This window comes from Zeugodacus cucurbitae, chromosome 4 (genome assembly GCF_028554725.1).
Source record: "Zeugodacus cucurbitae isolate PBARC_wt_2022May chromosome 4, idZeuCucr1.2, whole genome shotgun sequence".
NCBI lineage: Eukaryota > Metazoa > Arthropoda > Insecta > Diptera > Tephritidae > Zeugodacus > Zeugodacus cucurbitae.
This window is the reverse complement of record NC_071669.1, coordinates 48,456,118-48,471,321: the sequence shown is the minus strand read 5'-3', so window position 1 is coordinate 48,471,321 and position 15,204 is coordinate 48,456,118. Positions and strand designations below refer to the sequence as shown.

General features: G+C 32.5%; 1 protein-coding gene across 1 annotated transcript in view; it reads right to left on the bottom strand.

The window, feature by feature from the left end:
• LOC105220975 (proton-coupled amino acid transporter-like protein CG1139) overlaps positions 1-12,173 on the bottom strand; it is a 31,529-nt gene extending 19,356 nt beyond the window's left edge. The window contains exon 1 of the mRNA XM_011197572.3: positions 11,670-12,173. The gene's annotated coding sequence lies outside the window, so the exon portion shown is untranslated. The remainder of the gene's footprint in view (positions 1-11,669) is intronic.
• Between the last annotated feature and the right edge of the window lie 3,031 nt (positions 12,174-15,204).

Sequence of the window (15,204 nt, the reverse complement as noted above, 5' to 3'; positions counted from 1 at the left end):
TATGCATATAAAGAAAAAAAAAACATATGTACATATTTATCACCTGTGCAAATAACCGTTGATAGTTTGTTTATATAATTTTTTATCAAATTAATTTGCGTCTCACAAATATTTTTTTTTTGTAGTTTTTATAGAGTGGGTCATTCACGTTTATTGCTCTACTAGTTAGTGTAGTACGAATTAGTAAATTAATTATTATCACAATTCCTATGAATATTAACAAGCCATAATTATTTGTTTTCTCTATTATGTAAACGAGGTAGACATACATACATACATGTAGGCATACATTGGGTTCATTATAGACTACTCATTCAATTTAAGCGCCGTTGGTGATTACGCTCTGAATTTTCCGTTATTAGCCAATTTTTGTAGCGCGAATAATATTTACATGCAAACTGATAAACTTTTAGAAACTGTAGCTCGAAGTTTAGCAACCATAAATTTGTAAAAAAAACACGATTATTATGTATTTATGACGCATTGAAAGTGGTGGATTTTTAGAGGTATAGAACTTTACAAATAAAATTTGATAACTATTATGAAGATCATCCTGTCGTTCCAATTTTACATAAGAGTCAGTGTTTTTCCGGCAAGCAACGAATGTTGATTAAATCTAGCTGTCTATGAGCATAGACACCTAACCCCCAAAAAGTAGTATAACGAGATCAGTTTATAAGACTTAGCGACCTACGACAGACCGATTTCTTGAATTGTTTCGGTCAGTTGCTAATTTTTCTGTATGCAAAAGGGACACTGTTATCTCAATAGCTACTTTGTTTCGAAAATAAGGGGTTTCTCATGAAAAACAAGGGGCTAAGTTCGTGTGTAACCGAACATTTTATACTCTCGCAAGTTATTTATTTATTGTTACTCTCAATTAATTAGAAACATTAAGGTTATATTTCTTCGGAGATTATATTATTACCTTAAGCAGTAATCCATGTCAAATTTCGTGAAGATACCACGTCAAATGCGAAAAATTTTCCATACAAGCCATTGATTCCGATCGTTCGGTTTGTATGGCAGCTATAACTATAGTGAACCGATCTGAACAATTTATTCGGAGATTAAATTATTTTTATGAGCAATAACTCATACCAAATTTCGTGAAGATACATATGTAGTAAAATGTGGAAGTTTTTCATACAAGCCCTTGATTCCGATCGTTCAGTTTGTATGACAGCTACATATATGATATAGTGGTCCGATATCGGCAGTTCCGACAAAGCTTCTTGAAGAGAAAATAACATCTGCAAAATTTCAAAAAGATATCTTAAAAACTGAAGGACTAGTTCGTGTATATACAGACAGACGGACAGACAGACGGACATGGCTAAATCGACTCAGTTCAACATACTGATCATTTATATATATACCTTATAGGGTCTCCGACGCTTCCTTCTGGGTGTTACAAACTTCGTGACAAACTTAATATACCCTGTTCAGGGTATAATAAAGGGGCTAAAGGAAGTATTGACCCGATTTTACTCAATTTTGGCACAGAGGCACACTGGTAGAAAAAACAGACATACCTTGAACATGCATTGAGGTCCTCATGTTCGGTATCTGGGGCCTTGGAATGTAAAATCCGATTTCGGTGATTTCAAGATGAGTGATGCTACACTAGAAACGCAATATTAGTGCAAAGTTTTGTTCCGATATTTGCACTAGTGCTTAATTTATAGATTGCTAAGTGAACGAATCAGATGGCCTTCAAAATTGTGGTATGAGGAAAGTAGGCGTGGTTTTGAACGGATTTTTCCCCAAACTATGGTATTGGGATGCCAAGAAATCGTTACGTTGAAATTGGCCGAGTAGTTTCAGAGATACAGTTTTTGACCCATAAGTGGGCGGAGCCACGTCTATTTCAAATTTAGTATACCATTTTGAGTGCAGTTCTTCTGTTCCTTATTTATAATGAAATTTAAGGTTTTTGTTGGTTTTCCTTACAGAATTAAAGCATTTTTAGTAGATTTCAACATAACTTCTGTATGGGGGTTGGCGTTGTTATAATCCGATTTCCTCTATTTTTAGACTGTATAAGGAAATGGCTAAAGGAAACGTTTCCAGAAAGTTTAGTCTTTATGAGTTTGCGAGATACAGTGGAACTTCTCTAACTCGAATCACCATACTCTGTAATTTTGTTTGTTGCAGTTGCTATTATTGGCTCTTGACGTCTATATCCCATGCCTTTGTTAGATGATTTATGCAATCCATATGTGTAATATTATATTTTTTGTTTGCCTCCGTACAATATAGAGGGACTCTTCTAAAATTCTGCCTCGACAGTAAAATTTTAAATTTTGTATTATGTCCTGACCCAAAAGTTTGATGTATGGAAGGAAATTTGTTGTATGAAAGTTGCACTCTATTGCCTCTTCAAGAGTTCGAGTTATGGAGAGCTTCGAGTTATAGAAATTCGTGTTATGGAAGTTCCATTGTATATACAAAAAAACTATTTCAGGGCGCCCACGCCCACTTTCCCAAAAATATTGCTTCCAAATAAGAAGTATTCATATACTTTCTTATATTGTATTTAAAAGAAATTGTTTTTTTTCTTTATGCTACAAAAGAGTATTAGAATTATCATATAATCAATTTCAATTAATCGGTAAAATAGAAATTGCATTCTAGGAAAGAAGACAACCGGTTTGATGTATTCATAATAATTAATACAAAATCGATTAAGACTGGGAAGTTAGTTATTAAGCATTGCATCTATGACCATATTAATATTAATATTTTTTTTTAAACTCAATGATATACTCATTGATGAGTAATACTTGAATGGAAATTAGAAAATACAATGAAAGGTTTATAACTTTATTTATGATGGTACTGGATCCCATTTGGTATTATAATATGTGCATTCGATCAAGGCCGTTCTATAAAAGAGTTTTCGATTAATCACGACTTTTAATCGTTTGTCACAATAAGATATGCAACAACGATGAGACTGTCAACAGATTGACAGTGAAATCATAAATGCATGGGCGACAGTTTTATTGAAGAAAATTGTACTTTAACTACATTTTCTTGAAAGTTTCAAATTTAATGCTTTCTTAATTTACATATAATGTAAAGTAATCAAAGACCAACGGCTGAGTTATAACAAAAGATTTTATGACTTCTAAGTTTATGAGCAGCTTTCTCCTCCGTCGAAGTTCATTTTTATGGGATGTGTCTCCTAAACCTAAAATTAGTTATAAAATTATTTTAAAAGCTGATTGATAATAAATTAACTAGTCAATAATTAATTAGTATGGAAAGGAAAAACAAAGACACTCTAAAAGAACATTATTTTACATGCAAGCAAATGCACAAACACAAACATTAATTAAATTTTACAATCGAAACAATTAAATAAGAAAACTAAAAACAATAATTCATTGCCAGAGTTTTATTATGTGCGTAGAAATAAAAATATATACTTCTCATGCATATATCACGGTTTATATGTGCATATGTTTAGTGTGTAAGCTTGCGTGGCTTGTACACGGAAGTGATTGCAGCTAGCAGAAACCCTAATGAAAAAGCGTTTGAAAACCTGTTCAAGCCAAGCAATTAAGTAGCATCGATTCAAGCTAATGAATTGGGTCAAAGGAGAATAGAATTACTGATTATGGCATTGAAACAAAAGAATATATATGTTTGTATGTATGTGGTAAAAGAAACTCTATTAAATGTTTGAATTTTAATTTATTAAGTGGAGCTTGTTTGGAAACTAACAAAAAATAATAAAACAAGTAAGGAAGAGCTAAGTTCGGGTGTAACCGAACATTTTATACTCTCACAATTTATATATTTAACTTTATTTATATTATATAATACACAATTTGACCCACATATTCGTCATATATATTGTATAAAGTCCATTGAAAGTTGGAAACCATAATATTAGGTTTGAAGCACCGAGGTCCTCGTGTTCGATATATGGGGCCTTAAAAACCTATGGTCCGATTTCGGCGATTTTTAGAATGGGGCTGCCCCACTATAAACATAGTATTTGTGCAAAGTTCTGCACCGATATCTTCACTAGTACTTACTTTATATATTGTAATGTAAACGATTCAGATCGTCTTCAAAGTTCTGGTATATAGGAAGTAGGCGTGGTTGTGAAGCGATTTGGCCTATTTTCACAACATATCATTAGGATGTAAGGAAACTATTACAAACCAAGTTTCATTGAAATCGGTCGAGTATTTTCTGAGATATGGTTTTTGACCCATAAGTGGGCGACGCCACGCCCATTTTCCATTTTGTAAAAAAATCTGAGTGTAGCTTCCATCTGCCATTTCTTATGTGAAATTTAGTGTTTCTGACGTTTTTAGTTAGTGAGTTAACCCACTTTTAGTAATTTTCAACCTAACCTTTGTATGGGAGAGGGCGTGGTTTTTATCCAATTTCTTTCATTTTTGGACTGTATAAGGAAATGGATAAAAAAAACGACTGCAGAAAGTTTGGTTTATATAGCTCTATTGGTTTGCGAGATATATACAATCGCACTATGAAGGGTCATATTTGGATGTAATTTTTTTTGGAAAGTGGGCGTGGACCCACCCCCAAATAGGTTTTTTGTATATGTCTCGCAAAATAATAAAGTTATATAAACCAAACTTTCTGCAGTCGTTTTTATTAGCCATTTCCTTATACAGTCCAAAAATGAAAGAAATTGGATAAAAACCACGCCCTCTCCCATACAAAGGTTAGGTTGAAAATTACTAAAAGTGGGTTAACTCACTAATGAGTCCCATACAAAGGTTACGTTGAAAATTATTAAAAGTGAGTGAACTCACTAATGAAAAACGTCAGAAACATTAGATTTTATAGAAAGAAATAGCAGAAAGAAGCTGCACTCATATTTGTTTACAAAATTGAAAATGGGCGTGGCATCGCCCACTTAAAGTCAGAAACCATATCTCAGGAAGTACCCCACAAATTTCAATGAAATTCGGTATATATTATTTTCTGTACACCCTGATGATACGTGTGGAAAATGGATGAAATCGGTTCACAACCACGACAACTTCCCATATAACTCAATTTTGAATTCCATCTTATTCCTTCACTTTATAATATATACATAAGGAACCAATGAAGATAGCGGAATAAAACTTTACACAAATAATGTGTCGAAATCAGATTATAACTGTTCAATGCCTCGGATATCGAATATGAAGAACTCAGTGTCCTATGGTAATTTTTCACCGACAATTTTGGTAAATCTCTCCGGTATCTTAATTTAATTCATAGGAAATCTTTTTCTTCGAATAGTGTGTCTCTGTACCAGAAATGATTAAAATCGGATCATAACTTCCCTAGCTCCCATATACCTAATTAAAGGTTTTTCAAAAAAACGATGAGCTTAATAGCTCATGTATGTATGTGATTGGCGTTGCAGCCGTTTAGCCGGTTATAGCCGAATCGACGATAGTGCGCCACTTCTCTCTCTCCTTCGCAGTTCGGCGCCAGTTGGAGATCCCAAGTGTAACCAGGTCGCTCTCCACCTGGTCCCTCCAACGGAGTGGAGGCCTTCCCCTTCCTCGGCTTCCTCCGGCGGGTACTGCATCGAACACTTTCAGAGCTGGAGTCTTTTCGTCCATTCGGACAACATAACCTAGCCAGCGTAGCCGCTGTCTTTTTATTCGCTGAACTATGTCAATATCGTCGTATAACTCGTACAGTTCATCGTTCCTTCGTCTGCGGTATTCGCCGTTGCCAATGTTCTGAGGTCCGTAAATCTTGCGCAAAATTTTCCTCTCGAAAACTCCTAGTGTCGTCTCATCTGATGTTGACATCGTCCAAGCGTCTGCACCATAAAGCAGGACGGGAATGATAAGCGACTTGTAGAGTTTGATTTTGGTTGCCTACTCAGTCCAAAGTAGCACCTGTTGGCAAGAGTGATTCTGCGCTGGATTTCGAGGCTGACATTGTGGGGTTGTTGATGCTGGTTCCTAGGTATACGAAACTATCTACTACTTCAAAGTTATGGCTGTCAACAATGACGAGGGAGCCAAGACGCGAGTGCACTGACTGTTTGTTTGATGACAGGAGATATTTCGTCTTGTCCTCATTCACCTCCAGACCCATTCGCTTCGCTTCCTTATCCAGGCGGGAAAAAGCAGAAGTAACGGCGTGGTTGTTGCTTCCGATGATATCAATATCATCGGCGTACGATAGGAGCTGTACACTCTTGTAGCAAATTATACCTTCTCTATTTAGCTCTGCAGCTCTTATAATTTTTTCCAGCATCAAGTTAAAGAAGTCGCACGATAGTGAGTCACCTTGTCTGATACCTCGTTTGGTATCGAACGGCTCGGAGAGGTCCTTCCCAATTATGACGGAGGTTTTGGTGTTGCTCAGCGTCAACTTGCACAGCCGTATTAGTTTTGCGGGGATACCAAATTCAGACATCGCGGCGTAAAGGCAACTCCTTTTCGGGCTGTCGAAAGCAGCTTTAAAATCGAAAAAAGGTGGTGTGTGTCGATCCTCTTTTCACGGGTCTTCTCCAAGACTTGGCGCATGGTGAATATCTGGTCACTTGTCGATTTTCCAGGTCTAAAGCCACACTGATAAGGTCGAATCAGTTTGTTGACGGTGGGCTTTAGTCTTTCACGCAGTACGCTCGATATAACCTTATATGCGATATTTAGAAGGCTTATCCCACGGTAATTGGCGCAGATTGTGGGATCTCCCTTTTTATGGATTGAGCAGAGCACACTGAGATTCCAATCGTCAGGCATGCTTTCTTCCGACCATAGTCTGCAAAGAAGCTGATGCATGCACCTTATCAGTTCTTCGCCGTCGTATTTGAATAGCTCTGCCGGTAATCTATCGGCCCCCGCCGCTTCGTTGTTCTTCAAGCGGGTAATTGCTATTCGAATTGATAATTTAATAGCTTATAAATCGGTTAATATGTGAAATATCTTAGCCAAATTAAATGAGCGTATTGGATACAACGTATGTTGGTGGTGAAAATGATTGAAATCGATATGATATTCGTTATTCTATTGGACTTTATGCCGAATATATGGGTAAAATTGTGTGTTATTTTATTGCCCGATTTCTTATCTTGGCATAAAAATTGTCGATAATCCATGTCGTGCCTACAAATCTTCTGCTCCTTTGATGATAAAATTTTTAGTTTTTTATATATTTTCACTGTCAATTTTGCTAAAATTTTTGATAGCTACGATCTCATGAACGAACCCATGAATTCATCTAAGCAATAGACTAGTTAATTATAATATATGATTATGTAATAACACCTTTGAAAAGAATTGGCCTGTTAGAGCATTAAACGGATGTGGTAGAAGCTATTTTTAGCTAAAATAAACAAGTTTTCGTTTATTCTGCGTTCTACTGTGATTTCAAGTGAATCAAAATCACAACCGACAATAACAATGTCAATGGAAAGGCCACACCGTCAGCTTTATTATTCAACCGCAGTAAAATTAAATTATTTTTCTGTGTTTTTTTACCACAGCACTTAAGAGAGGCTGCTAAGCTGTTTTTGGAGGTGATAAAAGTTAATTCTTAAATAAGTTGGTATTTTTTGGCACAAATGATAATATTTAGATAAACCCAAGCAAAGTGTTTATACGGTTTACGATGTTATAAGCTGCACATGACAGCCATAAGCGAGTGACTACATTAAAGTGTCGATAGAACGCGTTTTATAGACATCTATGTCTGTGTTAGTGCGTGTTTGTATGTATATGTGTCTATTTGTTTATCATCATCATTATCATCTACTGCATGCGTTTGCAGTTTTTCTTTCTTTCAACTGCATTATCACAAACGAAGAACGAGCGAAAACGTGAATTAAAGCAAAACAACACTTTTTTCGTGCAGCTAATAATCAGAGTGTTTATTTTTTTGCCATTAAATCACATTTAGCACTTTTAAATGGCACGAGTAAACATCTCACTTAGCTTGTATGTATGTGTAAGTGACCGCCACCCACACACGAGTCAGCGCACATGTTGGTATATACATACGTACATATTTAAATATATGGAGAGCTGGTATTTCTGCTCGGCCGTCGACAGTTATGAGCGCAGCTTAACGCTGCGATCAGCTCGGATTATCTCGAATTGCGGTTAATTTAATGGCGTCACTAATGTGCACATTGATAAAAATCGCTGGTTGAAGCGCGAAATGTAACAGCTATATTTAGTCTGTTGTCTGTTACTGCATTTGTTGTTGTTGCACTCGTGATTTACGCACTATTTCCGTTTCCGTTGTGATTCGCTCACGCTGCAGGCAGAAAAAAATTAAAGAGAAATATACTTATAGTATAGTATATAGTAAGCTTACACGGTGTTCGTTGGACTTTGCGTTGATGGCGCATTTGAGATTATATGTATTGATCAATTTATTTGCAATTTTTCTCAATAAATCACATGCCTAGTTTGCTGCAATATCATACAAGCATAAATATGTCACTCAGGCGTCTGATGTATTGATACAGGAATGTCGCGTATACGCAGCGGTGTATCGGTGATTTTTTTACTTTTTGCATATATATTATACTAGCAGCCCGCCACGTTTTTGCGTGGGGTCATTAAAAAAGAGTAAAATGTCTTCATTCAATTTTATTTTATTTTATTTTATTTAATTTTATTTTATTTTATTTTATTTTATTTTATTTTATTTATTTATTTATTTCATTTTAATTTTAATTTAAATTAAATTTTTAAATTTAATTAAATTTAATTTAATTTTATTTTACTTTATTTTATTGTATTTAATTTAATTTAATTTGATTTAATTTAATTTAATTTAATTTAATTTAATTTAATTTAATCTAATTTAATTTAATTTAATTTAATTTAATTTAATTTAATTTAATTTAATCTAATTTAATTTAATTTAATTTAATTTAATTTAATTTAATTTAATTTTATTTTTTTTTATTTTATTTTATTTTGTTTTATTTTATTTTATTTTATTTATTTATTTAATTTAATTTAATTTTGTTTTATTTTATTTTATTTTATTTTATTTATTAATTTATTTTATTTTATTTTATTTATTTTATTTAATTTAATTTAATTTTATTTATTTATTTCATTTTAATTTTAATTTACATTATTTTATTGTATTTTATTGTATTTAATTTAATTTTATTTTATTTTATTTAATTTGATTTAATTTAATTTAATTTGATTTAATTTAATTTAATTTAATTTTATTTCATTTTATTTTATTTTATTTAACCAAGGAAGACAGTAATGCAGTACAGTATACTATATGAACTAAGAGGTCCCGACTTATAACTGCCTTTGTTGTTGTTGTGTCAGATATGTTACCTAAATAAAATAGTGCCGAGTTGACCGTTTTTAGATATATTTCTGGCTGTTTTCCAAAGTTACGTAGATTTATCTTTCGTAGAAAAAGTGGCTGAATCTTGACTTTGTAATCAACGTTCGCTCCGGCATCATTTACTGGATTGTAATAAAAAAGGGGAAAAAAGTGATTTCCATTGTAATGGTAAACACTTTTTCACTTCACCAGATATTGTATTTTATCGAAACACGGATTAATATATGGCGAATTAAAATAATTTTGACGTAATCTTGTTGAAGGATCTACGTAGGTCCTTTTCAAGGTAATTAACCTATATATACATATATAGAAAAATTAACATCTCTCACATAGGATTCCACCGAAATCCTATAAACAGGTTCACGACATCATTCTAGGAGCGATCATTTGAGGAGTATAGAATGGTCTTATCAAACAAATAATATCATATTCCGAAAGTAATTAACAAGCGAATGAGATGACCGAAGAATAATAGATCCGAACTAATTAAAGTTGAAACCAGGTAAGCTCATTCTGAACCACTGAATATTTTATAGAAAATATGTTTTTGTATGAAAAATTTATTATTTTTTTTATTATTAAATTCAAAAATATTTTTTTAATTTAAAATATAAAAAAAAAATTATTTAAATATAATATTTATATTTATTTATAAACGCAGTAAACCACTGTCACGTTGCCCTTTGCACTACTTTCCACAACTTGCACGTTAATCACTCCAGTTCTAACTAGTGTCATCTATGATTTATATACTATATACATACATATGTATTTGTATATTTAGCACATAAACACACTTGCTCTGACCTATAACTTACAATTCACGTTGCAGACAACAGTCGTACACACACGCACACACACACACAAATATACAACATGCTTTGCATTTCCTTAAATTTAACAGCATTACAACAATATGCTACATTTAAATTTAATAAAATTTTAATGTGCTTACATAGTTGTTGTTATTGTTGTTTTTTTGCTTTTGTTTTTCGCACTGTATTACTTAGCTGTGAAATGTTTGGTGTGAATGAAAATGTGCTGAGACAGGAAAAAATTAAAAAAAAAAAAATTCAAATTCAAACAAAAATAAATAAATAAATAATATATTTATAAATTCAAAACAAAATATTATAATAAAATGAAACAAAAAGAAAATAAAAAAATATTTATATATAAAAAATTAAGTGAAAATAATAATATGAAACAAAAATAATGTGGAAAAATTTATAAATAATTAAAAAAAAAAATTAAAATTAAAAAAAAATTAAATAAAAAAAAATTACGGAATAATAATAAAATATAATAAAATATAAAAAAAATAAAAAAAAAATAATTAATAAATTGTAAAAATTAAATTGAAACACTTAAAAATTCAAAAAATAATTAAATTAAAAATAAAACAAAAAAAAATTTATAAAAAAATAAAAAATAAATTAATAAATTGTTAAAATTCCATTGAAACACTTAAAAAATTCAAAAAATAATTAAATTAAAAATTAAACAAAAAAATATTTTTTTTTATTAAAAAAAATAAAAAATAAAATAAATAAATTGTAAAAATTCAATTGAAACACTTAAAATATTCAAACAATAATTAAATTAAAAATAAAACAAAAAAATTTTTGTATTAAAAAAATAAAATAAATATATTGTAAAAATTCAATCGAAACACTTAAAAAATCCAAACAATAATTAAACAAACTAAAAATAAAACAAAAAAATATTTTTTTTATTAAAAAAATAAAAAATAATAAAATAAATAAATTGTAAAAATTCAATTGTAACACCAAAAAAAAAATTGAAGTAAAAAGTAAATTATGAAAAAAACAAAAATTTAATAAAACATCAGAAAAAAAATCCCCAAAAAAAAACCACAAAAATTTTCCACTATTGTAAAAATTTCATAAAAAACTATAAAATTCCGCGCATTCTTTCTTCAGTTCGTTACGAATCGTAAACTTTACACCACAACAATAACAACGGTGCCGAAAAACCTTCGAAGGCCTTCACAAAGTACGCGGACTGCAAGCACTCACTACACAATGCGGGCAGTGGTAACAATGCTTAGAGTTGCCAGCAGCAGCTGTGCTGTGTGCATTGGCGCGGAATTAATGCGCTGAAATGCCAATTTTAATTGCAGTCAATAATTAGCTGATGTTTTGCGTTTTGCAGCTTTGAATTTTTATTGCAGTGATTGCAGCAGTTTTTCTATTTCTAACAGCTAACTTTACTGCTTTTGTATATACTGTATTGTGTTTATGTGCTGTTTTTTTGCATTTTCCAATCGAAGCTTTAGTCTTTTCTCTATATATCGCAAACAAAATTTCAATTACCTTTCGAATTTTTGTTAGAAAATTCCTGGTTGTTGTTGTTGTTGTTTTATGGCAATTTTTTTTAACGCTGTTGTTGTTGCTTTACACTTTTTCTAACACACTTTTTTGACGTGTTTTTTTTCTGTATTTCAACACTTTTTTGCGCTTAATTTTTTCTATAAATTAACAAATTGCTGTTGTTGTTGTTGTTATTGTTTGTTTGCCTTTTAATTTTTGTACTTGCTTTTTCTAGTTATTAACACTCACTGATCGCTCAGCTGCTTGAATTTATTATTATTATTTTTTTCTTTCAACTATTTAAATATATACACATATACATATGTATGTATGTGTGTGTGTGTGCACTGCTACTAAAAAAACTGTTCGTTTGCTTTTAAATTTGATATTTATATATTATGTATGTATGTATATACGAAATTTTAGTGTGTTAACCAAAAAGATACGGAATCTCCGAATTTGATCTGATCTTGTTGGCCGCTCGTTAACGACTAAATCCAATTCACATCGAGCCACCGCGTTTTAAGTGACGACTTGAAAAAACCGACGCAAAGAATCGGCGTGTACAGCAGCGCGCGCGTTGCGCTACAATATTTTTTTTTTTTTTGTTTTTTTTTGCTTTTACTTTGGTTTAGTGGGTAGTTAAGTGTACAAACACACACACACACACCAACATATAAACGTACATACAACTATTTAAAATCGCTTGATACACACACCTGTTTGTGCGTGCGTGTGTCTGTATGTTTGTGTGTGCATTTTATATTCGTACTCACTGAGTATTGCGGTATATGGTTTTCTATATAAATTTATATGCATTTACATGCGTACATACATATGTTTTGGCAGCTTTTGTACTTGTACTTTTGTAATTTGCATCGTTTATGAACAGAATACACCATACCTCACACACACACACACACACACACACATACATATACAGTTATATGAAGGCATGAAAATGCACTTGTTTGTTTGTTTGAGGTATTTCAAAGGTGTAATTTTCGTGAATTTACACTGCACATTTGTATTAGGGTCGGTCCATTTTGTCAATTTATAAATAATAAAAAGAAAATTTCAACGAAAAATGCAAAAAAAAAAAAATAAATCAGCGCACGCTTGGCGTATTTGCATGCACTCACATACAAATGTACATATGTATAGCTGTTTGTCTGTTTGTATCTATGTATTACTGTGCACCCATGCGCCTTGCGTGCCTTCCTAATCGCGACAGATCGCACTTTGGGTGTTGTGAAAATTGTGCGCCGCGTTCGTGTTTATTTTTTTTTCACACACATACATACATACATACACATGCACAAATATTGAATTTTTCACTTAAATATTGCCTTTATTGCCAATTAATGTGAAAAATTGTATAATTTTGAAATGATCTTTATTATTTTTGAATAAATTTTACTAATTACTGAAATCAACGAAATAATATCTAAACTCAACGCAGAGTTGCATTTGTTGTCATGTTACATAAATCTTGCTGCAATATCATTACTAATTACTGTGATTCTGCGCTGTATGTTAAGTGATACGACTCACTCTCTTTGTCGTCACTTAATTAAACTGCTCGTGTAATTACGAATATGAATACGAGGGCGTGTGAATAAACGCCGGAAATTCAAAAATGTAGTGTTGCCATATCAAATGTAAATGCATTGGCTTAGAACTTAAGTTTGTAACAGCTCGTTCAGCTTAATCACGCCATTTTATATGATAGTTTAGCATCAAAGGTGTTCGTTCAATCATAAATAATCAATCTCTTGTTTCGGCGAATTTGAGGAATTAGCGAATAGATATTAACCACTTCAACAAATACTTAGCGGCTCGAAGCGCTTTGTCGACGCTTAAAGATCTGGGATATTTGGGAGTTGACGGTATCACAAAGAACATACGATTTTAGTTGTCCAAGTGAGATTCATGAGATCCGCTCTTTAACCTAAACCGTCGCAACAAAGTTTCTATTTTTTCAGAACTTGGACTCGAACGAAAAATCCGACATTGATATGTTATTCGTTCTATCAATTACTCTTCGTCAGATAGAACTCCTGAGCGTCCTTTCACTATAACAAGGTTCTCCGGTTTGGGGCTCTTTAAAACTTGCATGTTTTTCGTTCTATCAAATTTTAATAATATAAGGTTAACCTACATCAAATGTCTAAACATTTCATTTAATCAGTGGAATTATTTGTTGATGGTGAGAGCGGAAGATCGCCTACTCCTTTACTTCGCCGTATGTTCAGAGAGATAAGAGAATTCTACTCTGTTAGGTGTTCCAAGATAAAGAAATATCTTGCCACCTAATGTGGACTAATCGCTTCGTTGGGTCATTAGAAAATAGTACTCTGATTATAAGTCTTAAAATTATCAACAAAAGTAAACAGGTGACTGAAAAAAAGTTTGAAATATTGTACATTATTGTACTTAAATTTCTGTTTACAAAAAAAGGAATTTGTGGAACTGAACTTTGTCGAACTGGAAGACCTTCAGTATATCACCGTTGCTGTTACTTAAAGAGCAATAACTGTAACCAATTTGTTCATAAATATAGTTTGGCTGACTAATGCTTTTTTTATTTTGAGTTGGAGTGTTATAGTCTGTTTTTAGCCACAATTAAGCTCGAATCAAAGTTCATCAGAAGCCGTTTTTTTTCAATATACAGTGATTTCTGTCAATTTTCGGAAGTTTTTGATATCATATATTATTATGTGATTGGCATTGAACCGTTTAGCCGGTTATAGACTAATCGATGATAGTGCGCCACTCCTCTCTTTCCTTCGCAGTTCGGCACCAGTTGGAGATCCCAAGTGTCAGCAGGTCGCTCTCCACCTGGTCCCTCCAACGGAGTGGTGGTCTTCCCCTTCCTCGGTTTCCTACGGCGGGTACTGCATCGAACACTTTCAAAGCCGGAGTGTTTTCGTCCATTCGGACAACATGACCTAGCCAGCGTAACCGCTGTCTTTATTCGCTGGACTATGTCAATGTCGTCGTATAACTCGTACAGCTCATCGTTCCATCGTCTGCGGTATTCGCCGTAGCCAATGTTCTGTCGTATACTTCTAGTAATTTCAATGTGTGAACAAAACGTTTCATTTCGGTGCATTCGCCACCAACACCACCCTATGGTAATTTGGTCAGATATTAAGGTTGATTCTCAAGTCAAAGATTTTACCGTGATCTATATCCGTGCCAGGTCTTTTGTGATACCAAAAACCACTGAAGTTGGATCCAAAGTAGAACTCTTGGTATTCGACTAATCGATTAACCGAATTGACCGAATAGTAATATTCGGTTTGCACTATTCGGATAATCGTCAGTCATCGACTATTCGATTAACCGTTCGTTGTCGACTATTCGAATAGTAAAAGTTCATTAAATTTCTATGGTTATTGAAAAATATGAAACTCATGAAAAATGTGAACGATTGACATTTTTACAAATAAAAACAAACATAAATCAAAGGCTGCTTGGAGCAACTATTCGAATAGTCGTAGCATAACAACTATTCGAATAACCGTAGTAGAAC